This window comes from Eleutherodactylus coqui, chromosome 5 (genome assembly GCF_035609145.1).
Source record: "Eleutherodactylus coqui strain aEleCoq1 chromosome 5, aEleCoq1.hap1, whole genome shotgun sequence".
In the NCBI taxonomy this organism is placed as follows: Eukaryota; Metazoa; Chordata; class Amphibia; order Anura; family Eleutherodactylidae; genus Eleutherodactylus; species Eleutherodactylus coqui.
The window spans coordinates 22,852,234-22,879,203 of record NC_089841.1 but is presented as its reverse complement, the minus strand read 5'-3'; the positions used below and the strand labels follow the sequence as shown (position 1 = coordinate 22,879,203).

General features: G+C 48.3%; 1 protein-coding gene across 1 annotated transcript in view; it reads left to right on the top strand.

The window, feature by feature from the left end:
- The window catches only part of LOC136627325 (oocyte zinc finger protein XlCOF7.1-like), a 722,169-nt gene that overhangs the window by 96,397 nt on the left and 598,802 nt on the right, over positions 1 to 26,970 (top strand). The window lies entirely within an intron of this gene.

Below are 26,970 nucleotides of genomic sequence, written 5' to 3'. Positions count from 1 at the left end.
ACTTAGACTTCAAGCCTAACAGAACCCGGGCACACATCTCCGTAATCCAGTAAGACTCATGTAGGAAAGGTTTTCTGTGCCAATCACCTCCCTTAGAGGGAGGATTAACCCTTAGAAGACATATTGAATGGTTTTGGATGAAATGTTGTGATGTCATTCAGGTAATATGGGTTCTTTGTACATCATAGCCATTTCCTTCCCGGGGAGGGGATTGGTACAGGAAACTATTGGTACATGAGTTTCCTGGATTATGGAGTTGTGTGCCCGGGTTCCGTTAGCCGTGAATTCTAAGTCTGATCTTCTGTATTTGTTCTGACAATATCTGCCCGATCTCAGATTTATATTTTCACTTTCTGTGGTGATTGAATGTAAATGTTCGCACCGTGATATGGACTATGTGCCGGACCGGATCTTCCAAGTTACCACTTATGTATAAACCTCTTGGATCACCTGACATCTGACAAGCTTCGATTAACAACTTACCTGAGTTGGAAAGGTGTAGGTGGGGAGTTTAATGGGTTCTGCACAAAGGGCTTTCCCTAATTCACTAATCTCAGTCCTTGCCACACACTCCCCTAGATGCTGAGGCACCTCAATAGTCAGGGAGCGGCTAGCAGTCCATCAGGATTCCGTTAGGTGATTATAAGGAGCTGGTGAGCACCAGTGGCAGCCGCAGGCCTGGCAAAGCCCTCCAAGTCAGCTAGAAGCATGGCGTAATAGATTGCATATCTGTTATAGAGCTCAAATAGAGATATCAATCCCACCTTGGCCGGCTTCTGCTCCCTGTTCCTCTCTGCAGGCGTATCTTGCAAGACTTAATTAGCCACCGTTTTCTTTGGCTTTCTTGTACAAATGTAATTAAGAACAAATTGAGTTTAACTCCTCGTTAGTGTGCAACATTGACTGCCTTTCACTCGTTGGTCCCCTTTAGCTCCGACGTTCATGGCATCACATGGTACTATTAGATATCAAGTAAATTCATATACATACACAAATGAATTAATTATACATAATTTAATAAAAGTGTTAGAATATCATTGATTTCGTTAGGAAATTAATTGATTACATATCTGAGTAACTTGTTGGCATAATCTGTTTCTGGATTTTATTCTTCTAATAGCAGTTGGTAAAATCCTGCCGCTGCTTGTGTTGTAACCGGTCTTATAGATTTCAATTACCTTTATATGAGAATCTAATGTAAATATCATTGGGTATCCATTCTATTTCCAATGGATTAAACACCTGTTTATGTACTATTATTATGGGCCATTGTAGGTGACGATCTTCATATTACCGCTATTCATTCTACATCATCTATTGGCTTTACATGCAGATAGATTACATAGTTACATAGTTCATAAGGCCGAATGAAGACAATGTCCATCTAGTCCAGCCTGTTTATCCTCCTGTGTTGTTGATCCAGAGGAAGGCAAAAAAAAACAAGAGCAGAAGCCAATTAGCCTTTTCGGGAAAAAATTCCTTCCCGACTCCCTAATGGCAATCAGACTGTTCCCTGGATCAACCCCTAATAGTTCCTACCTGCCTGTATACCCGGATTAACAAATAACCTTAGATTTATAACCTATAATGTCCTTCCTCTCCAGAAAGACATCAAGTCCCCTCTTAAACTCCTCTATGGATTTTGCCATCACCACTTCCTCAGGCAGAGAGTTCCACAGTCTAACTGCTCTTACAGTAAAGAACCCTTTACTATGTTGGTGATGAAACCTGCTTTCCTCTAAACGTAGCGGATGCCCTCTTGTTACTGTCGTAGTCCTGGGTATAAACAGATCCTGGGAGAGATCCTTGTATTGATTAGAGTTCTGTTATTTTACAATAAGAATCACATATTGATATTTAATATAAATACATGAATACACATTATCAGATAATTCAGCTGGCTTTGCTGATTTTCACGATATGCAAATCCTATTCTATAAATAGTGAAGAAATGGATGCTAGCATATATAAAACAGATCAGACCTCTTATTCACCCCTCTGGGAAGCCTTGTATCCAGTGTTGGTATCCGATATGCTTCTCTTTTGATCTCCTGCTCCTGGCTAATTACACCATTCTTCTTGCTGGATACTTTTTCTATACCATAGAAAACAACATTTTCTAAACTACCCGAATGTTCTTCTAAAAAGCGTCTTACTGCGCCCGAGCGATTGATGGTGCCATTATTAATGTGTCTTACATGTTCAACAATCCCCGTTCTTATTGGATCGTGCATCCTATGTAGTATTTGTTACATTCCGTGCCTGAGATGATACAAATAGCATTAGTTGTGTCACAATTAATAAAGCTCGTTATTTTGTACTCGTTAGATTTTTCACTGTCCTAGAATGTATTTTTCTTAGTGGCCAGATGACATCAGCACATCTCGAGTTACCGCATCCAAAAAACCCATTTATACTCAGCCAATGAGATTCTTTTATCTTTGAATTAAAGGTACTAGGCAGAGATGATCGTGCATTGCCCTTAGCGAGTTCCTGCCCGCTCGGGAGCAAAGATTCGTCTGCCGGCAGTGGGGGGGAGCTGGGAGGAACGGAGGGGAGATCTGTATGTCTGGGATGGCTCCTTTCTGCATGCCGTACGGCGTTCCCTGCCATCTCTTTTCTGAATAACCTAGTTCCTTGTCATTGTGGGAAATCAACCATCGCACATTGACAGGATTGCTATTTATATACGTTGCAAAATCAAATATATCTGTGCTTCCTTCATTAGCTGGAGGTTCTGCCCTATCCCAAATGATGACTGTCATCAATGAATCTAGCATACCACACCATGCGCCTATGTGATGCCCTGAACGTCAGAGCTAACGGGAAGCAACGAGTGAAAGGCAGTCCATGTTGCACACGAACGAGGGGTTAAATTCACAAATGTTTTGAATGAATTAAAGGTTTAGTTTTTAAGGGAGTCTGTTAGATTATTATGTAGAGGTGAACAAGGTTTTATAAAAACTGAAACGCGTTCTCCATATTTGTGAAATGCACATTTTATTAATAAAGCAGAAAATCTGAAATGCAAGCAGCATCCTGACTGTGAATTACATTTATACATCTCACTTATACCCTGACAGGTTAGAATATTTTGTCTGTTACCAGGACTGTGACTGTAACAAGGGAGCGCCCTCTAAATCTAGAGGAAAGAAGGTTTCTACACAACATAGAATGGGTTCTTTACTGTAAGAGCAGTGAGACGATGGAACTCTCTGCCTGATGATGTGGTGCTGCTCACTAGAAGAGTACAAGAGGGGCCTGGATACCTGTCTAGAGTGCAACAAGATCCCTGGTTATAGTCACTAGTTTGCTTCAGAAGGGCCGTGATCCCGGGATCGCTGATCTTGCTGCCAGACTCAGAGTCGGAAATTTTTTTTCCATTTAAAATAAGGAAAATGGCTTTTACCTCATTTGGTATATTTGCCTTCCTGTAGATCAATATTGGGGTAATAGGCTGAACTCCGTGGATTTACTATGTTTCTATGTTTTGTTACTATTTATTGTATCGCTGCAATCAGAATCTGCGATAAAGGATAACATTCTATATAAATTACACCAGCATGACAAAGTAATAATGCACCAAGTGTGGAAATTCAGGGTTTTTTTTCACAAAAACCTCTCTGTAAAACGTGAAAGAAAGTAAAAAATCAAAAACCATAAATTCAATGTTTTCCCCACAAGCATAAAGAATGACGGCTCACCCGGCCTCACTTGTTCCGCTGTCAGGAAACTTCATCGGCTCCATTTATTCCTAGGATGATGGGAATTTGATTGTGGAAATCCTCGTCTTTTGTACAATTGCATCTTAAGCGATAGGATTGCACAGAGGGGATGGGAATTTTTCGTTTTTTGATATGGACCCTTTTGTAGTGTAACAGGCGGTTACTGTCCACTTAAAAAATGTTTTGGTAATAATTCTCCCTTCTTCGTGACTCACACTAAATAGTCAATAGATCAGAGTCTTGGCCGGTAAATGTAGGATTCCAGTCATTAGTATTAAGGTACGGAGTAAAATGTAAGAAGACCTGTGAATGTAGCGTCTATATAAATTCCTATGTGACCAATGGTGCTGGGATGATATGTGTTTCCTTACAAACTCTCCCACATAGAGAAGTCCATACATAGAGAGGCAGCATCCACGGCAGCAAGATGAATAAAAAGGAACTTTATTCCATTATGGTTCCAGTAACAAAGACAACAACATGGACTGCAAAACCAGGTAGTAACGGCGACGTTTCGATCTGGATAGGGTCTTTCTCAAGCTCAAACTACCCACACTCAAAATTTATATGCATGTAATAATTAAAAACTAATTACCACCAGCTGATTGATCGTCATTAGAGATGAGTGAGCACCAAAATGCTCGGGTGCTCGTTGCTCGAGTCGAGCTTTCTGCGATGCTCGAGAGTTCGTTTCGAGTAACAAACCCCATTGAAGTCAATGAGCGACTTGAACATTTTTATATATGACCCATGCTTCGCTAAGGTTTTCATTTGTGCAAATCTTCAAAACCTACGAAACTGATGGAAACACCACAGGTACAGATAGGGCAGGCAAGGGGCAACATGCAGGGCTGCATATCAGGCTCCCAGGTCCCACTATTAAGCCGCAATAGGGGCAAGAGTGGGCCCCCCCCCTAACAATTTTTACTTTGGACAAACCCTCATTAGCAATGCACGCCTTAGCTAAGCACTACACTACCTCCAACCAAGCATAATCACTGCCTGCGGGACACACCGCTGCCACTTCTCCTGGGTTACATGCTGCTTCCCCCCCCCCCCCCCCCCGCACAACCCTGTGTCTATTTATAGGTCCGTCAGCCATGAGGAGGAACCGGAGGCACACACTGCAGAGGGTTGGCAGGGCCAGGCAGCGACCCTCTTTGAAAGTGTGGGCAATAACCCACAATGCTGTTGAGAATTGATAATAGATTGACGTTCCATCTTCATTCCAATCCTTTGCCACCTCCGTCAGGTGGTCATAAACCCCATGGGCATAAAGTGGAGTCCGCTCCAGCCCAGCACTTCTACACATCTCCACAATGCAGCAATACTCGGTGTGGGAAGTATGTGAGCGGGCCCTGGGTCAGCCTCTATCTCAGCAAACACCTTGTGTGGCCCAAGGTGCTGCGAGTGACATAGCAATGTGGACTCCATGTGTCCACACACTACTCATTCTGTTTGGGTGTCGGATACCTCATCGACAACGCAAGGGGTAAACCATCTGCACTCTGCACCCTACCCAAGTCTGTCAGTGTTTTGGGGACAGACAGGTACAACTCGGGGGGGGGGGGGGGGGCTAACCTGCAGAACGGACAGTCGCACGGCTCCGGAGATCCTGAGCAAGAGGGGATATTATGGACCTTCCCCGACACCTTTAGGACTATCAGCGACACCTCCAAGCTACAGCTGATATCCCTGCAGGCTGGGATAACCCTGGGAAAGACCCGACACCGGACCGATCTGCACCCGAACATCGGGACCGTGCACCGGAGACAAGCTGCGGCCATTCTGGGTGCCGAGAAGGAGCGTGTCGTTCATAGGAGCGCAGTGCCCAGAGGAAACCTACTAGAGACAAAGCAGGGCAACGATTCCATTCCCCGAGGTGAGCGAGGGTAAGGGAGAGCGGGACAGGCTGTACTTACCAACTCAGCGGGCACCCGATTCCACCGGAGCAGCTAAGGGAGACGTCCGGACGGGTGAGCGGGGAAGTGGAGGAGGGAGACGGACCAAAGCAGGGCAACCAACAAGAAGAGTGAGGTGCCCTATCAGATCCGAGGCAGCTTCTTTCTGGGACGAAAAGCTAAAGATGATAACACAAGCACCCCGTGCCTCCTCGCCATCTTCTCCCCCCCTCCCCCACTTTCTTCACCACAGGGGCGAGTTTTTTCCCGCCAGAAGCCTCACCACCATCTTACCTTCCCTGAGAGGAGATAGAGGCTGAACAAATAAAGGGGAGCCCACTAATCTCTGAACACTCAGCATACAAGAGACCCGCTCTAATTTTTATAGAACCTACAGTTCAAACCTTAAATTCCAAACTATAACAATTTTTTACACTATAGACTCTCATAAAGAAAGTCAATTCTTAATTTTTTCACTGCCCCCAGGCAGAGCCTGACCGCGGAGTGTAATGGCTGCTTGATTGCAGAACCCCATTGCAACAGCACACTCCGGGGCCCTTTCCAGCAGCAATCATTTAAAGAAAATGGTCAGAACAGGCAGAGAAAAAGGGGGAGACCTCCAGGGCACCCCTCGCCCAGCCAGAGGACAATCAGACCTTCAACGATTTCTGAAAGACCGGACCGCTCGCTCCCCTCATGCAGTAAGCAAGATGGCGCCATCCCAGCAGACCGCCGCTGCAACCGTTGCCGACAGGGAGATGGAAGATTCATCAGATGAGGAGGACGGCGAAAGAGTCTCAAAGGGCTTTATGAAGGAACTATTCTCCTCAGCTCTTCGCCCTGTTATGGCTGATTTTAATGAAATAAAGGAGGAAGTCAGAAGCATGGGAAGGAGGATAGATGATTTAGAGTCCTCCACTTCCTGTATTATAACACACTCTCTAGAAATGGTGAAAGCTCTGAAAGACCACCATGACCAGCTAAATAGAGTTCTGTTACTACAAGAGGACTTAGAAAACCGTAACAAACGTAACAATGTGCGTATAAAAGGACACCCTGAATCATGGGCCACAGAAGCCCTTGAAAAAGTTGCTATGGAAATCTTCACTTCACTAGTAGGGCCTGACAAAGCGACTCCTATGGTCATTGAAAGAATTCACCGAGCAATGAGACCAGTCCCAGCCAACACTGATCCACCCAGGGATATAATTTGCAAATTATTATCTTTCCCAGATGCGCTGGGGGTTCTGAGGGCAGCGAGAAACTCACAAGATCTACAGTATGGAGGTACTATGATCCAAATCTACCAGGACCTGGCCCCCTCCACATTTACGAAAAGAAGGGCATTGAGACCGCTACTAGACATCCTAAAATAAAAAAAATATAAAATATGCGTGGCTGTTCCCCTTCGGCCTGGGCTTCAACTACAAAAGCAAGTGCTTTAACATACGCTCCCCAGAAGACCTACAGAACTGCTGGCCACACCTGGGAGTCGATCCAATTTACTTACCCTGCTGGTTACCCTTACCAGAGCTACAAAATTTTACACAACTGCCCATGCCAGAGATGTGGCAACTGGTCAGAAACCAGAAATCTCCCAAGAGCAAAAAGAAGAACAGAGAGGAAACTACACCAAATGACACTTGATACTCTGGACGCTGATCCTATCACTTAATATTCCTGAACGACTAGGCGTTCTACCCAGTTGGCAACCAAAATGGTTACTTGTTTCATAGGACAGTTCACAAGAGGACATTCTAAATAGTTAATCTACTGTGCTCTTCTAAGGTCATGCACACTCACCGGAATTATCTTAAATGATTATAGTTACCTTGCTCGTCCCGAGCAGGAAGAATTTACTGGGCCCCGGTGGTGCCTGTACCGATCAGGCTAAAAGCCCAGTTAAGATATAAACTCAGCTCATAACGCTGCATATCTCCCCCCCCCCCCCCTCCATATTTGTGTATACTTACTCTCGTGGAGGAAAAAGACCTATCGAGAGTAACACAAAGTTACTTCTACAAGTTACTCCTTCCCCCCTTGTCTTTCAGTCACTGTCTTCTATCCTTTCGTTTTGCCCCTTCCCCACCCCCTTCCCGCTCCTCGCCCTCTCATTCCCTCTTATTACTCTGGAGAGAGACCCTCCAGACTACCCCTCTGATAAAGTCGTTTATTGTGTATTCACATTCTAACCTTTATTTTCAGCACTCCAAGCCAAGAACAGAGCTCTTCTCTACATTAGCCCCCTCCTAGGCTGAAAATGCATACCACCTGCATCTCTACGTTCAATGTTCGGGGCCTGAATTCACCTCTCAAAAGGCATAACCTCTCGGCACTACTAAAAAGGTATGATACAAAGGTCCTCTTTCTCCAAGAAACCCATTTCAAGGGTAACAAACATATGACACTCCCCGGGAGGCTTTTCCGGCAAGAGTACCATAACCCACATCCCACATCGGCTTCAAAAGGGGTTTCCATCCTTTTTCGCAGGTCCATCATCTTCAAATACGAAGCCCAATATGCAGATGGGGAGGGGAGGGTCCTCTTTCTGAAAGGCACAATAAACAATGTGAAGATAACCTTTGCAAACCTATATGCACCCAATTCTGACCAAGTGCCCTGGTTAATGAATCGACTAGAGATCCTAAAACAATTTGCTGTGGGCCAGATAGTCGTTGGAGGGGATTGGAATCTAACCCTGAACCCCCTACTGGACACCTCAACAGGTCGCTTCCAGGTCTCGCGGGGGAAGCTTAGGACTATAAATCGAGCGCTCCAGAACCTGGAAGTTACTGATGCTTGGAGGTGCTTGCACCCATCCACCAAGGACTTTACATACTTCTCCTCCGTCCACTCCTCCCAGCAGAGGCTTGACTACCTATTTGTATCATATACCCTTTTACCACAAGTAGAAAATATATTGATGCAATGACCATATCAGACCATGCCCCCCTACATCTAGATATCAAGTTCGGTAAAACGGAACCAAAAGAATGGAGATGGAGGCTAAATGAATCTGTACTAGATTCAGTAGAAGAAAGGACATGACTGTCCAAACTAATAGAGGATTACTTTCAATTAAACTCAAAAGACGACATAGAAATACCCATTATATGGCAAGCCCACAAGGCTTTCTCAAGAGGCCTCTTGATAGCACTAGGGACAAGGATGAAGAAACAGCAACAAAAACAACCAAATAGTAAAACTAGAACAAAAAGTAAAAAACTCCCAATCCAAAAATAATTTAGAGGAATTGACAGCTTTAAGACGCGATCTCAAAAATTGCCTGAAGTCTAGATTTAACAAAAAGCGTTTATTCTTTAAACATACAGTCTATGCACACGGCAACAAAGGTAGTAAGTTTATGACTGCCCTCATTAAAAAAGCGCGCGCAAGAAACCATATCTCAACAATAAAAACAAAAACAGGTGAAGTTGTATCATCGACGGCAGAAATAGCTACTGAATTTCAGAAATTCTACACAGAACTGTATGACTTAAGTGGCATAGGGGGAAACCCCACTCCACAAAAAACAAAAGTTGAACTAGATAACTTCTTGAACGCTCTCAATCGCCCTAAATTAAACGCAACGGAAGCTAGTAATTTGATGGCTCCGGCAACGGACACAGAAATAGAAAGTATACTTGAATCTTGCCTGTCAGGGAAAAGTCCCGGCCCGGACGGCCTATTGGTCGCCTACTACAAATCTTTCAAAGAGATACTAATCCCTCGCCTTAAAGACTTATGTAATGCCCTTTTACAAGGAAAATCCCTACCTAAACAAGTATTAAAAGCGCACATTACGCTGCTACATAAGGAGGGGAAAAACCCTGAGCTATGTGGCAGCTACAGGCCAATTTCGTTGCTGAACTTAGACGTCAAGATCTCGGCCAAGCTCCAGGCCAAAAGACTTGAAGATCTCATCCCTGCATTAATTAATAATGAACAAACGGGATTCGTCAAAGGAAGGGAGGGCAGGGACAACTGTCTCCGTTTACTACATATAGCTAGATATGCCCAGTCGCAGAATATCCCTTTAGCTTTTTTGGGAACAGACGCCGAAAAGGCATTTGATAGGGTGAGCTGGACTTACCTGGAAGCAGCTCTCAGGCGATTTAATTTGCCCCCCCCCCCTTCATTGCATCAATTTTTTCATTATACTCTAAACAGTATGCAAGACTAAAAATTAATGAAATACTTTCCCCTCCATTCGATATACGCATTGGAACTCGCCAGGGATGCCCACTTTCCCCCTCCCTCTTCATTCTCGCACTAGAACGCTTCCTCCAGAAAGTGAGGCAGGACCCAGAAATAAAAGGCCTTACAACAGGCCCCCACTCTATATCCACTGCGGCGTTCGCTGATGACATCATGTTTGTTGTCACGGACCCCGAAAGGGGGATCCCTAGACTTACTCTACTTTTACAAGAATTTGGCACCTTATTAAATTTTAAAGTAAATTTCTCCAAATCCACAATATTAAACATCTCTATACCAGAATCAAAGTATCGCCTCTTCAAGTCCAGCTCACCCTTCACCTGGTCTAACTCCCATATTAAGTATCTCGGGATCAACCTCACCAAAAAAGCAGAAGACATTTATTAATATAATTTTCATCCTCTGATAGCCAAAGTGAAAGTAATGCTTCACTCCTATGACCTGCCTACCATTTCTTGGTTTGGCAGGAAAAATATTCTAAAATCTTATGTCCTCCCAACAATATTATATAAACTTCGCATGCTCCCAATTTCATTTCCAAGATTCTTTTTCAAAGCCCTTAAGAGAGCCTTCACAGACTATGTATGGCGACACAAAAGGCCATGCCTGGCTTATGGCTTAATGATAAAAAAAGACACAAAAGCGGAATGGACTTACCATGTATAGAAGACTTCCACAAAGTAGTACAACTAAGCTACTGGATGGAGCTCACCCAGCCCATAAGGGACCCGACCCTATCTTTACTGGTGGAGGGTGTGTGTGGGGAGTCCTTGGTGGAGGATTTGTGGTTCCCCCCTAGGTTCAGGTTCGAGAGGAGCAAATTTGAACCCCTTCTCCGAGGCCCCTGCGGGGCCTGGGGCGAGCTTGGGAGCTCCCTGGCCCGAATCCATCCCCAGCAATGCCTCTTCGTGCATTATGCAAGCTAGTAGACACCCCTCCTGATCTGACAACTGCTAGTATATGGAAAAAATTCAAAAAGTTCTCAGTAGGAGATCTCCAGGCTCTGGCACATAAACCCCCTCCAGAAGTACTTTTGACCCTCCTCCCTCAGCATACTTTCTCAGTCCTACAAAAAGCTCACATTATTAAAACTATTGAGAAGTTCCAGAAAACGTTCAAGTCCACTAGACCTAAGACACCATTCAAGAGAGCCTTAGGCGAGAAGGCTCTGGGACAAAGGAAACTAGCAAACATAAAAAAACGATTCATCTCTCAACCATCCCTACAAAAACAGCCTTTGTAATCTCATGGGAAAGTGAATTAAACATCTCGATTTCTCCTGAAGAAACCAAAACTATTATGAAAACAGCTTTTGGCCTCTCACCGTGCGTCTTACTACAAGAGAGCCATTATAAACTCTTGGTAAGATGGTATAAAACCCCACAATGGCTACACGCATATAAACTAGCCCCCCACAATAAGTGCTGGAGATGAGACATCTCTGTAGGCTCCTACTTGCACATCTGCTGGGAACGCCCAATTGTTGCACCTTTCTGGAAAGAGGTGGAGAAAACCCTACAAAAACTTTCCCCGAATCTAGAGCTATCGGTCGATACGGTTTTACTCTGGAGGCCATAAACAAACTTTCACCCGTTGAAATGCAAATTGATTGCGCTCTTAATAGATGCAGCAAAAACCTTGATCCCTAGGCTCTGGCTCCAGAAGATTCCTCCTACATTGGCCCAATGGAAAGAAAAAGTAGACATGATCTGTAACCTGGAGGAACTTTCGAGTTGGTCTAGGGGAGATCATGATGGATTTGTGAAAATGTGGACCCCCTGGAAATACCTCGGCTGATATAAACAAAAAGAGAAAAAGACCTAGTACCACTACTCTACCACACCAGTCCATACCTTGATAAAAACCACCTAAGAGAGACCATGAGGGCCTTAACTCAGAGTCTGATAGAGAGGCCCCGAACAGATCAGAACGATTGAGACAAAGGAGGACAGAAGAATGGTGGGAAATTGAGATAATACCCCCTCCCCTCACCTGCCCCCCTATAACTTCCCCCCTCACCCCTTCCCCTTGTCTTGTTTATCCCTCCACCCCCCCCCCCCCACAGTTGTTTAAGAAGGGTTATATAGGCACACCAGGTTCGCCACATACAAACTATTCTGATGCTCAATGAAACACGGCCAACAATATTAGTTTATATTAAGAAAAGACTCACATCTGACGCCATACTAACCCCATAGAATATGGCAATCTGTAACTGTATATCACATGTTATGCTTGAAAAATGAATAAAAAACTCTGATTTAAAAAAAAAAAGACAGGTACAACTCCGCTATGGCAAGTCTGTGTGCACCCACAGCATGGGTGGCTAGCAGGAACACACAGACGGTACATAAAGAAATCCCATTGCAGTGCCCCGGATAGCTGAGGTTACGTGAGAGAAAAAAACATGTTGGCCGCGGCCCACACGCCATGCCCTAGACATTCTGGGTTTTTTAAAAGTGCCAGCCAGGTAAAATTCCGCTATGGCAAGTCTGTGTGCACCCATACCATGGGTGGCTAGCAGGAACACACAGACGGTACATAAAGAAATCCCATTGCAGTGCCCCGGATAGCTGATGTGACGTGAGAGGAAATACATGTTGGCCGCGGCCCACACGCCATGCCCTAGACATTCTGGGTTTTTTCAAAAGTGCCAGGCAGGTAAAACTCCGCTATGGCAAGTCTGTGCGCACCCACAGCATGGGTGGCTAGCAGGATCACACAGACGGTACATAAAGAAATCCCATTGCAGTGCCCCGGATAGCTGAGGTTACGTGAGAGGAAATACATGTTGGCCGCGGCCCACACACCATGCCCTAGTCAGTCTGGGGTTTTTTGGGGGCCAGATAGGTAGAACACCGCGATGGGAAGACTTAGTGCACCCATAGTATACACAGACCCCTGTAATATTCCTGTAGCAAAGGTATAAGCTGACCCTAGTAACATTTATGTTGCAGAAGTCTAGGGAGACCCCATTAACATTTCTGTAGTAAAGTATAGACAGACCCCAGTAACATTTCATTAGCAGAAGTATAGGCAGACCCCAGTAACATTTATGTAGCTGCAGTATTGCCAGACCCCTGTAACATTTCAGTAGCAGCAGTACAGGCAGACCCCCTGTAACATTTACGTGGCAGAAGTATAGGCAGACCCCAGTAACATTCTTGTAGCAGAAGTACAGGCAGACCCCTGTAACAGTTATGTAGCAGCAGTATTGGCAGACCCCTGTAACACTTCTGTAGCAGCAGTATAAGCAAATCCCTGTGACATTTATGTAGCAGAAGCATAGGCAGACCCCTGTAACATGTCTGTAGTAGAAGTATAGGCAGACCCCAGTAACATTTCTGTTGCAGCAGTATAAGCAGACCCCTGAAACATTTTTGTAGCAGCAGTATAAGCAGACCCCTGTAACATTTAAGTAGCAGAAGCATAGGCAGACCCCTGTAACATTAACGTGGCAGCAGTATTAGCAGACCTCAGTAACATCCTTGTGGCAGCAGTATAAGCAAACCCCATTAATATAACGGGGCAGCAGTATAGGCAGACCCCAGTAACATCCTTGTGGCAGCAGTATAGGAAGACCCCTGTAAGATTTACGTTGCAGAAGTATAGGCAGAGCCCTGTAACATGTAAGTGGGAGCAGTATAGGCAGACCCCTGTAACTTTCTTGTACCAGAAGTATAGGCAGGCAGGCAGACCCCAGTAAAATTTCTGTAGTAATAGTATAGGCCAACCTCTGAAACATTGGGATACTATGAGCGTAGGCGAAGGCCGGAAAAATTAGTTGGATAAGAGTGTAGGCGTGGACCCCAAAATTAGTGTACCAAGAGTACAAGTGTACCTCTGAAAAATTTATCAACCGAGGGGTCAGGTGAAACCCATAAACATTTTTTTAAAGATACATCTCACTGTGGCTTAATTTGTAACAGAGCCTGGAGGCATCCCTGTTGAAAAAAATGGTTCATGTTACAGTCTCAATATTTTTGAAACTTTAAAAAATTATTTAAAAAATTGGTAGATGTAGCCTTTTGTGCCGCAGAAAAATTGGCCGTTCAGCGCGATGACATGTTGTTTCTGGAGGAGGAGTAGCAGGAGGAGGACTAATGTCAGAGACAGATTGACAAAGATAAATGCCCCATTTTCCTGGTGATAGAGAAGAGTGCTTTTATCTGCGGTTGCAGCGAAAAGATTCTTTAGGTTCCGCTGCTCTCCGCCGGTGGAGAAGAGAAGTCTGGGGAAATCCAGGCTTTGTTCATCTTTATAAGTGTAAGCATGTCGGCACTGGAAATTGACAGGCGGGTACGCTTGTCCGTGATGATTCCCCCCGCTGCACAAAACACCCTCTCTGAAAAGACACTAGCGGCAGGGCAAGCCAGCACCTCCAGGGCATACAGCGCAAGTTCGTGCCCCGTGTCCAGCTTTGACACCCAATAGCTGTATGGAGCTGCAGCATCACGGAGGACGGTGGTATGATCGGCTACGTACTCCCTCGCCATCTTTTTACAGTGCTCCCTCCGACTCAGCCTTGACTGGGGAGTGGTGACGCAGTCTTGCTGGTGAGCCATAAAGCTGGCAAAGGCCTTGTAAAGTGTTCCCCTGCATGCGCAGAACATGCTGTCTGATCTCCGCACCTCCCATACTACTTGGCCCTGGGAACTGCGGCTTCTGCCGCTAACGCTGTCAGATGGGAAGTTTACCATCAGTTTGTCCACCGGGGCCATGTGGTATTGCATCACTTTCATACCCCTTTCCTCTTCGGGAATGAGAGTGGAAAGGTTCTCCTTATACCGGGGGTCGAGAAGGGTGTACACCCAGAAATCTGTAGTGGCCAGAATGTGTCTAACGCGAGGGTCATGAGAAAGGCAGCCTAACATGAAGTCAGCCATGTGTGCCAGGGTACCAGTACGCAAAACATCGCTGTCTTCACTACGAAGATCACTTTCCAGATTCTCCTCCTCATCCACAGGCCATACATGCTGAACAGATGGGAGGCAAGCAGCATGGGTACCGTCTGCAGTGGGCCCAGCTGTCTCTTCCCCCTCCTCCTCCTGCTCCTCCCCCTCCTACAAAACGTGCTGACATATAGACATGAGGGTGCTCTGACTATCAAGCGACATATTCTCTTCCCCCGTCTCCTTTTCCGACCGCAAAGCCTCAGCCTTTATGCTTTGCAGCGAACTTCTCAGCAGGCATAGCAGAGGAATGGTGACGCTAGTGATTGCAGCATTCCCGCTCACCATCTGGGTAGGCTCCTCAAAGTTTCCGAGGACCTGGCAGATGTCTGCCATCCAAGGCCACTCCTCGGTAAAGAATTGGGGAGGCTGAAGTTATCGGACCACACCAGTATTGATCTGATGACCTCGTTGCCAGGTGCCACATTGGTAGATATGGAAGCCCGTGACGAGGAGATTTTGCTAGCATTATCTATCAATAGCATGAAATCACTCCATGCTATGTCAAGACACTTCTCCAGTGAGAATCAATGAATTCTACTTTATTATCAACATTGCCAACTCTTATACAGAAAGACGAGGGCGTATCCAAATGTTGCCTGGTACAAAGATTTGTGTTACGTAGTTTACTGTTACAAAGGTGAAAATACTTATTGATCATAAGACTTATTGACATCTATATTGACATTATATTCACAAAGCTCTTAAGGCCCGTCTCAGACATAGAAATGACCTAAGTCAGGATATTGCTGTTGCATTAGACAATAGTTCTGCAATAGTTGTGTGTCTTCTCTGTTAACATAGCTTAGCCTTATTTAATTTGTCTGTTGACTTCTTATCTTAAAATCCTAGTTCCTGGCACTACAAAGCATAGGTTTTAGTCTTCTATTTAAGGGTCAATAGTTCAATGCAAGGTAAGAAACATACACTTATTGCATTCTGAAACTTAACACCTTATATTCCATGACACTGACTACCACTACGCCGCCCATGTTGGAGTTGGCATTCCACTATTGCTCTACGCTGCTCATACAGCCTGGCCAACATGTGGAGCATAGAATTCCACCGTGTGGGCACGTCGCACAGCAGCCGGCGCTCTGGCAGATTAAACCAATGTTGCAGGGTCCTCAGGGTGGCAGCATCCGTGGTGGACCTGCGGAAATGTGCGCAGACGTGGCGCACCTTGCCAAGCAGGTCTGACAAGTGCAGGTAGTTTTTCAGAAACTGCTGAACCACCAGATTGAAGATGTGGACCAGGCATGGCACATGTGTGAGGCTGCCGAACTGCAGTGCCGCCACCAGTTTACGGCCATTGTCACACACGACCATGCCCGGTTGCAGGCTCAGCGGCAAAAGCCAGAGGTCAGTCTGCTCAGTCAGACCCTGCAACAGCTCGGGGCCCGTGTGCCTCTTGTCACCTAGTTTCAGTACGGCCTGCTGACGCTTGCCCACTGCTGTGCTGGCACGCCGCGCCACACCAACTGCTGGCGACCCGCTGCTCACATTTCTTAATTGAGAGGTAGAGGTTGCGTAGGAGGAGGAAGAGGGGAAGGGTTTAGAGGAGGTGGCATAGACCGCTGCAGATAACAGAACCGAGGAAGGACCCGCAATTCTGGGTGTGGGTAGGACGTGTGCGGTCCCAGGCTCTGACTCGGTCCCAGCCTCCACCAAATTCACCCAATGTGCTGTTAGGGAGATATAGTGGCCCTGCCTGCCAGTACTTGTCCACGTATCCGTGGTTAAGTGGACCTCCCCAGTAACTGCGGTGGTGAGGGCATGATTGATGTTGCGGGAGACGTGCTGGTGTAGGGCTGGGACGGCACACCGGGAAAAATAGTGGCGACTGGGGACCGAGTAGCATGGGACCGCTGCCGCCATCATGTTTTTGAAAGCCTCCGTTTCCACAAGACTGTACAGCAGCATCTCCAGGCTGATCAATTTGGCAATGTGCACATTCAATGCGTGACGTGCCGGTGCGTGGCGTCGTATCTGCACTTTCGCTCCAACGCTTGTGCTAGCGACAGCTGGATGCTGCGCTGAGAGACATTGCTGGATGGGGCCGAGGACAGCGGAGGTGAGGGTGTGGGTGCAGGCCGGGAGGCACTGGTGCCTGTGTTCTGAGACGGGGGTTGGATCTGAGCGGCAGGTTGGGGCACAGGGGGAGAGGCAGTAGTGTGACCCGGAGGCGGTGAACGGCCTTCGTCCCACCTTGTGGGGTGCTTGGCCATCATATGCCTGCGCATGCTGGTGGTGGTGAGGCTGGTAGTGGTGGCTTCCCGGCTGATCTTGGTGCGACACAGGTTGCACACCACAGTTCGTCGGTCATCCGCGCTCTCACTGAAAAGCATCCACACCTTTGAAGACCTAGGCCTCTGCAGGGTGGCTTGGCGCGAGGGGGTGCTTTGGGAAACAGTTGGGAAAGTCTTTGCTCTGGCCCTGCCTCTACGCCTGGCCACCCCACTGCCTCTTCCAACCTGTCCTGCTGCTGCACTTGCCTTCCCCTCAGAAGACCTCTCCTCAGTTGGCTTAGCGAACCAGGTGGGGTCAGTCACCTCATCGTCCAGCGGCTCTTCCTCCGAATCCTCTGTGCGCTCCTCCCTCGGACTTACTGCCCTTACTACTACCTCACTGATAGACAACTGTATCTCATCATCATCGTCCTCCTCACCCACTGAAAGCTCTTGAGACAGTTGCCAGAAGTCCCCAGCCTCATCACCCAAACCCCGGGAGGTTTCCAAAGGTTGGGCATCGGTCCCAACAAACTCCTCAGGTGGGAGTGGAACCATTTTTTCCCAATCAAGGCAGGGGCCCGAGAACAGTTCCTGGGAGTCTGCCTGCTCATCAGAATGTGTCATTTTCATGGAGTGATGAGGATGGGAGGAAGGAGGAGCAGCAGGAGAGGATTCAGAGTTGCAGCAGTGGATGGCATAGAAGACTGGGTGGTTGATACATTGCTGGATGCATTTTCTGCTATCCACGACAGGACCTGCTCGCACTGCTCATTTTGTAATAAAGGTCTACCATGTGGACCCATAAATTGTGATATGAAGCTGGGGACCCCAGAAACTTGCCTCTCTCCTAATCCCGCAGCAGCCGGCTGCGATTCACCTGGACCAGGAACTCGGCCTATGCCCACACCCTCACTGGGACCTCCGCATCCACGGCCACGTCCTCTAGGCCTACCCCTACCCCTCAGCATGGTGTATTTCGAATACAGCAGACACAGAGCGTTGTAAAAAATTAGGCAATTATTTGACTGCACTTGAAGGCTGACAGCGGTTATGTTACGCACACTGTAGGCCAAAAAAATTATACGTTAGGCTACAGGAAGGCCTAGCTGGCTAATAGTGAGCCACTGCAACTCCCAGCAGCCACGCAGTAAACTGCACACGCGCACAGGTAGCCCTAAGGAGGATTTTTTTTTCAGATGTTTTTGAAAAAACCAGCAGCCTAGATAGCGTGTATATGTCTTTCCCTCTATCAGCGGCAGTGGTCGTACACTGTGCGTGAAGTTGACTGGACGCACAGAGCGTTGTAAAAAATTAGGCAATTATTTGCCTGCACTTGGAGGCTGACAGCAGATATGTTACACACACTGTAGGCCAAAAAAATTAATCGCTAGGCTGCAGAAAGACCTAGCTGGATAATAGTGAGCCACTACAACTCCCAGCAGCTACAAAAGTAATGCACACGGTCACAGGTAGCCCTAAGCAGGAGCTTTTTTGGGGTACTTGTTGACAGGATTCTACACTAGCACTGTCCCTGCCTCACCACTACTGCCCCTATACTCTGTATAATTAGCTGCAGACTGAGAACGCAATAGTCTGCAGAGCCCAAGATGAAAAAAAAAATTGGTGCAAAACTGCTCCCAGCAGCCACAACAGTAATGCACACGGTCACAGGTAACCCTAAGCAGGAGCTTTTTTGGGGTACTTGTTGACAGGATTCTACACTAGCACTGTCCCTGCCTCACCACTACTGCCCCTATACTCTGTATAATTAGCTGCAGACTGAGAACGCAATAGTCTGCAGAGCCCAAGATGAAAAAAAAAATTGGTGCAAAACTGCTCCTAGCAGCCACAACAGTAATGCACACGGTAAGATGTGGCCCTAAGAAGGACCGTTGGGGTTCTTGAAAACACCAACACTCTCCCTATAGCACCAGCAGCACCCTCCCTAATCTCTGCCAGCGTGTGTCTGAGGCGAGCAGCCAGCGGGACTGCCTTATATACTCGGCGGTCACTTGATCTCGCCAGCCACTCACTGCAAGGGGGTGGGATGGGGCTGGCACGTCACAGGAGGAAGTTGTAATGCCTTCCCTGCATGTCTATTGGCCAGAAAATGGTGCAAAACATGCAGGGAAGGAAATTGAATTGTCTTGAGTACCGCGTGGTGCTCGTCTCGAGTAACGAGCATCTCGAGTACCCTAATACTTGAGCGAGCATCAAGCTCGGACGAGTACGTTCGCTCATTTGTAATCATCATCGGTCTGCGTCCAGTGAGCGCCATCATCACACTGGGACTACCACCGCCACAGCGTAGGTCTTCCATCATCGGAGCAGAAAAGTGTCCGACCCATATACCTACTACACATGCGCCAACCAGGCCAGCTGTTGTGTGGCCCGACCTACGTCACTCCTCACATACCTCAAGCACATGCGCAAGAAAGAACGGCTATCAAGCAGCCAGTTGCCATAGCAGCGGACGCTCCCTGTGGTAATGCGGGCCCATCATGCCTACTACGCATGCGCCAACCAGACCGGCTATCGCGCGGACCGCCCTACGTCACTCATCACATACTTAAAGTGCATAATGCGAAACTTCAGCTGGCTGACTGCATGGCCGGCTTAGTCAAAATGCCTAGGTATCGGCAAATCTAGCTTCTTCGTACAAATAGCACTTTTATTGTTACCATGCAGGGCGGCGCTGATTCCCGCGGCCGGCGCGCGCCGCTTCGAGCTCGGCTTCGGCGTCCCGGAGCTGTGCTGTCAGGGATCTCCCGGCGGCGTGGAGCAGCCAGCGTGCAGCAGCGTGGAGCAGCCAGCGTGCTGCGGCGTGGGCGTGTCCGCCCGTAGGGTGCCGCCCGCTCTCATCCACCTCCCTTATGCAACAGTGGGAGAGTCGGCTCCTCCCACTCTCCGCCCCGGGGCGGAGGCTTTTAGTTAAAAGACTGGCAGTGACCTGAACTCACTGCCAGTTATTGGTTCTGCTAGCCTCTAGTCAGGTCTACTCTAGTCTGTCCTAGTTGCTTGTCAGTTTCCTTTCGTTTGCCTGTGAGCTTCACCTCCAGCCTTGATTCACCTAGTAGTTTTGTTGGTCTGTTACACCTGCCTCTTCTGTCGGCACTCTGTCCCCTGTTAGTAGTTCCATCCAGGTAGTCGCCAGGTCCCTAGCCAGCGCAGGGACTGCCGCCCAGTTGTCCGCCTGGGGTTAGCCAGGGCCGAGGCAAGTAGGCAGGGACAGTGGGGTGCAGGAGATCAGGGCACCCCAACTGGCGCTCGGGGGGCAGAGTGCCGTAACATAATAACTGGCCCTTTAAAACCGTTTTTGTCATGGAGGCGATCAGTTCCCTCGCGAACCAGCTGCAGGCCCTGGTGCCTGTGATCCAGGATTTATCCGCCCGCATGGTGGCCCAGGAGCAGCGGGGGGTGTCGCAGGGGTTGGACGCCTCAACCAGCCCCGAACCCAAGCGCCCTCTTCCCGAGGTGTTTTCTGGGGAGAGGAACAAGTTTTTTGTTTTCCGACAGGCGTGTCGCCTGTTTTTTCGCATGCGTCCCCGTTCTTCCGGGTCGGAGGCTCAGAGGGTCGGGCTGATAATGTCCCTGCTGCGGGGCTCGGCACAGACATGGGCTTTCTCCATCCCCGAGGGTTCCTCCTGCCTGCAGTCCGTGGACTCCTTTTTTCAGGAACTCGGGGGTATCTTCGACGAACCGGACCGAGCGGGGTTGGCGGTTTCACGGTTGTTGGCGCTGCGGCAGGGGTTGTCGTGTGTGGAGGATTATTGCTCCAACTTCAGACGCTATGCGGGGGATACGACATGGAACGATAGCGCGCTGAAGGACGTTTTTCTGCAGAGCCTCTCGGACGCAGTTAAAGACCTGTTAATTTCCCATCCCGTTCCCGGGTCCTTAAGGGAGGCTATGGAGCTAGCGGTGAGAGCAGATAGGAGGCTCAGGTCTAGGAAGCAGGACAGGCAGACCCGTAGAGTCAGGGAGGTCAGTGGCCCTGGTCCCTCCTCCTCCTTACCAGTCTCTGCGCCCGAGCCGATGGAGGTGGACCCGCTGGACCCCAAAGAGCGACGCCGGATCCGTTTGTTGCATCGTCTCTGCCTCTACTGCGGGAAAGCTGGACATCGGGTGATAACCTGCCCACTGAGGTCTCAACGCCCGCAGCCGGAACCGGCGGAAAACTCCGAGTCCTAGGCGATTGCAGGGAGGATCGCCTAGGACTTCAGGTACTTCCTAAACTTTTGGTACCGTGTCATGTTAGATTCTGGGATTTTTCCCGATCAGGGCGGGCGTTTATTGATTCCGGAGCAGCCGCTAACTTGATAAGTCTGGGTTTTGTCCGTTCTCTGATGGCGGAATTTGTGGCGTTGAAGACGCCAATTCATTTTACCAGCATTGATGCCACCCCTCTCTCTACAGGCTTGGTACGATGGAGGACCCCAAGATTACAGTTTACGGTGGGGGTCCTCCACTCGGAAGAACTGTCTTTCTTGGTTATGGAAAAAATGTCGGTTGATGTGGTGCTTGGTATGCCCTGGTTGGCACTGCACAACCCCCAATTTGATTGGTCCACCCGGGAATTGACTCATTGGGGGTCATCGTGTCACAATCACCTGTCTACCATAGCTGTGTGCTCCGCAGATACGGTGCTCATTCCGGAGTATTTGTCAGACTTTCAGGATGTGTTCTCCAAACGACGGTCTAAGGCTCTGCCCCCTCATAGGGAGTGGGACTGTGGTATCGACCTGATTCCTGACGGTCCCATCCCTAAGGGAGCCATTTTCAATCTGTCCGGTCGTGAGCACGAAGCCCTCAAATCCTATGTCTCGGAAGCTCTGGCCAACCGACATATCCGGCCGTCCAGGTCCCCTGCCGGGGCAGGTCTCTTCTTTGTAGAGAAGAAGGACGGGACACTAAGGCCTTGTGTGGATTATCGGGCCTTGAATAAAATCACTGTGAAGAACCAGTGCTCCTTGCCCCTAATTCCTGACTTGTTGAATCAGGTGGTAGGGGCTCACTGGTTCTCCAAACTGGACTTAAGGGGGGCTTACAATTTAATTCGCATCAGAGAGGGAGATGAATGGAAGACAGCGTTCAACACCCCGTTAGGACATTTTGAATGTCTGGTCATGCCTTTTGGACTCTGTAATGCCCCCGCTGTGTTTCAGGGTTTTATGAACGCAGTCTTCCACGACTTCCTGGGGGTATTTCTGGTCATTTATCTGGACGACATCCTGGTGTACTCACCTGACTGGGATTCACATGTGTGGCACCTGAGGTTAGTCCTGACCCGTTTGCGCGAGTATCAACTTTTTTGTCAAATTTAGAGAAATGTACATTTGGCTCTAAACAAGTATCCTTCCTTGGTTATGTAATTTCCCCCACAGAGATTCAGATGGAGTCTGATAAAGTAGCAGCAATCTCCCAATGGGTCAGACCCGACAACCTCAAGGCTCTCCAGCGGTTCTTAGGTTTTGCAAATTTCTACCGCAAATTCATTAGAAATTACTCAGTTATTGCTCAACCTCTGACCGACTTGACTAAGAAGGGGGCTGACTTGGGTAAGTGGTCGCCTGCAGCCCTTGAGGCCTTTAGCCGTCTAAAAAAGGCATTCACGACTGCCCCGGTGCTAATACAGCCGGACGCACTACTACCCTTTTTTATTGAGGTAGACGCGTCGGAAGTGGGGACAGGAGCAGTACTGTCGCAGGAAGTCAGTGGGAGGTCTGGCTATAGCCCATGTGCGTTCTTTTCGCGAAAGTTCAATTCAGCAGAGCGCAACTACGACGTGGGTAACCGTGAATTGTTGGCTATCAAATGGGCTCTGGAAGAGTGGCGACACCATCTTGAGGGTGCTAGACACCCAATTACCGTATATACTGATCACAAGAATCTGGTATATCTCGCCAATGCGAAAAGACTCACTGCTCGTCAAGCCAGGTGGGCGTTGTTCTTCGCCAGGTTCAACTTCGTCGTGACATATATCCCCGGAGAGAAGAACGTGAAGGCGGACGCCCTGTCACGGAGTTTCGGGGTACCAGACAGTGGGACCATGACTCCCGAGAATATCTTAGCCCCCGGCGTGGTGGTGGCAGTGTTAGAGTCTAACTTCGTCCCTCAACTACAGGATGCTCAGCAGGACGCTCCGTCAGGGGTGCCGGAGGGCAGATGGTTTGTGCCAGAGACCCTACGCCCTAGAGTCATGGATGAGTCCCACTCGTCGGCTCTCGCCGGGCATCCAGGGTTCCAGGGGACCCTGGAGCTTTGCTCCCGATACTTCTGGTGGCCAGGCATGTCTCAGGAGATCCGCAACTTTGTGAGGGGTTGCTCGGTCTGTGCTCGCAATAAGAGTCGGCGGCGTCCTCCGGAGGGTCCCCTGAGACCACTACCGGTTCCTTCCAGTCCCTGGTCTCACCTATCAGTAGATTTCATCACTGACCTACCAGAATCCCAGAAGTGCACCACTATCTTAGTGGTGGTCGACCGGTTCTCAAAGATGGCACATTTTGTGGCGTTAAAAAAGCTACCCTCGGCAAAAGAATTTGCCACGATTTTTGTAAAGGAAATAATTCGCCTACATGGGGTTCCCCAAAATATTGTATCTGATCGCGGGGTTCAGTTTGTGTCGCAGTTTTGGCGTGCCTTCTGCAGAAACCTGGGAACGTCGCTTTCCTTCTCGTCAGCGTTCCACCCGCAGACTAATGGTCAGACTGAGCGGAAGAACCAAGACTTAGTGCAATATTTACGGTTGTTTGCCAGCGAAAAGGCTTACCAGTGGGCAGAGTTCCTGCCGTTGGCAGAGTTTGCACTAAACAACCGCCTTTGTTCTTCTACCGGGGTGTCTCCATTTTTTAGTGTATACGGTCAGCATCCTCGCTTCCTTACAGCAATCCCTACTCCGTCGCTCTGTCCGGCAGCGGATGACGCCACAGATACGCTTCGGGGAGTATGGAAAGAGGTGCAGAGAAACTTGGAGGCAGCGGGGGCCCGTATGCAGTTGCGCAGTGGGAAGAGTCTGTCTGTGTCTGAACCTTACAGGGTGGGACAGAAGGTATACCTGTCTTCTAAAAATCTCAAATTGCGGGTCCCGTCCTTGAAGCTGGCGCCACGTTACGTGGGGCCGTTTGCCATCACACGTGTGGTGAACCCACTCGCCTACGAGCTGGGGTTGCCAGCCACATGGAGGGTTCACAGGGTATTCCATAAGTCGCTGCTGAAACCTTTTGTCCCTTCGGTGACTCACTGCCAGTTATTGGTTCTGCTAGCCTCTAGTCAGGTCTACTCTAGTCTGTCCTAGTTGCTTGTCAGTTTCCTTTCGTTTGCCTGTGAGCTTCACCTCCAGCCTTGATTCACCTAGTAGTTTTGTTGGTCTGTTACACCTGCCTCTTCTGTCGGCACTCTGTCCCCTGTTAGTAGTTCCATCCAGGTAGTCGCCAGGTCCCTAGCCAGCGCAGGGACTGCCGCCCAGTTGTCCGCCTGGGGTTAGCCAGGGCCGAGGCAAGTAGGCAGGGACAGTGGGGTGCAGGAGATCAGGGCACCCCAACTGGCGCTCGGGGGGCAGAGTGCCGTAACATTTATGGCTCAGAATCGGCGACTGAGCCTCCATCGTGGTTTCACCCACATATAGTAGACCACATGGACATACGATAAGGTATATAACATACATGGATTGGCAAGTGTATTCTTTCCGGATCCGGTATTGTTTACCCGTCTGGGTATGGTGGAACGTATCGCCCCTAAGAAGGTTGCTACAGCGCAAGCATCCGAGACAGGGAAAGTTGCCTACACGTCCAAAAGATGGGGTGCCTGCTGCATGACTATCCATCATACTATGCACCACTCTGTCCCGGATGTTCGCACCTCTTCTGTATGCCACCAAAGGGGGCCGGCCGAATTCATCCACCGACGGGCAATTTTTTTCCCAACATGTGCCAGTGCCTACAAATAATACTGGAGATCCTACCACTCATGGTTCCAAATGTCGAGATAAACAGTATCCTAGGGGCCTTTTTAGATTTCACTCTGGGAACCAGCAAATCACCCCTCGGCGCAGCATGCGCTCTTGCAGCCGCAGATGCAACCAAGTCATCAGTGTAACTCCTCTGTAAAAACCGTTTGCACATCTCCGAAAGCCTGGCATCAATGCAATCATCTGCATTTTGGCGAACACGAAGGCATTGACTCCATGGCAACATCTTCAGCAAACATCTAGAATGACAACTCGAGTAATGGAGTAGGTTATTTTGATCTGTCTCCTTGCATTACAAGTCAGTGGTAAGCACCGTTCCCTTTTTGACCACTAGGATATCCAAAAATTCGATCGACACAGTAGAGGAGGTCAGCGTGAATTTCAATTCCGGAACTAAATTATCAAGATAATTGTGGAAATGTCTCAGCTCATCAAATGAGCCGTTCCAGAGCATAAAGATGTCATCTATATATATCCACGAGCTGCCAGTGTGGAGACACATAGACGCACCTCTCAATGTGGTCCATATACGTGCCCGCATAAGTAGGGGCCACATTGGACCCCTTCGCAGTGCCCTGGCACTGCCTATAAAAGATTTTTTAAAGAGAAAAAAATTCTCAAGAATGAATTCCAGTAGCGCCAGGGCAAACTGCAGGCATGTATCGGACCACTGAGATGTCAACAAACGCTCCCTTACGGCTTTGAGACCTCAGAAATGGGTAATGTTAGTATAAGGGGACACCACGTCCAGTGTCACCAGGATCGTGGTGTCAGATACCCTCGCTGCACTCAACCCAGATAAAAAATCCACGGTGTCTCGAATAAAGGAGGTGGCCCATGTTGCGTATTGTCAATGGGCTGCGCGACAGCCGCTTTTTCGGGTGCATGCACTATAGGTATGTGATGAAGGATGTAGGGCGGGCTGTGCGATAACTGGTCTGTTGGCGCATGCGTAGTAGGCATGATGGGCCCGCATTACCACAGGGAGCGTCCGCTGCTACCGCAACTGGCTGTGTGATAGCCGTTTTTTTCTTGGGCATGCGCTTGAGGTATGTAAGGAATGACGTAGGTTGAGCTGCGCGACAGCTGGCCTGGTTGGCGCATGTGTATAAATGTATATAAACTTTGAGTGTGGGTAGTTTGAGCTTGAGAAAGATCCTATCCAGATCGAAACGTCGCCATTACTACCTGGTTTTGCAGTCCATGTTGTTTTTGTTACTGGAACCATAATGGAATAAAGTTCCTTTTTATTCATCTTGTTGCCGTGGATGCTGCCTCTCTATGTATGGACTTCTTGGTGAGTGGAACAGGTTTTGGATCCAGCCTGAGGAGGCGTGTCATCATTGTGGCTGTAGATCACCTTAGGGTGTGAGACACCTATGTGAGTGCTGTTGTGGCATTGTGAATTCTCCGACATAGAGGTTTGCAGAACCGGGCAAGAAGCACGTACCCATTGCAGTGCCTTTTGTCTGTTTTTCACTTGATTGAGGGTCAGAAGCGGTGTCGTGTCTCCTTAAGGAGAGCACCCAAAGAGTGTGTGGGGACACCTAGGGGGTATGAATCAGAGAATGGTATAGACTTTTCCCAAGGAGAGCACCTGGAAGGCGTGTGGGGACACCTAAAAGCTAAGTAAGGAGACTTATAAAGCAATGCTCCTCTGGGAAATTTATGCAAATCAGAAACCTGGAAAATTACCTCTACAGCGCCATCTATTGGATAACAGCATTCCTTCAATTCAAAGTGACCTTGTAAAAAAATGTCTACAATGATTGGGATTTTATAACTAAGCCAGTAACTATGCATAAACAGACTGTTTTGAAGTGTTTGCCCCTCATCGGGTGTCCCCACATCCCTTCTGGGTGCTCTCATTTGGGAGAGACTATACCATCCCCAAATCCACTCACCCCCTAAGTGTTCCCACACACTCTTTGGGTGTTCTCCTTATGGAGACACGACACTGCTTCTAACCCACATTAT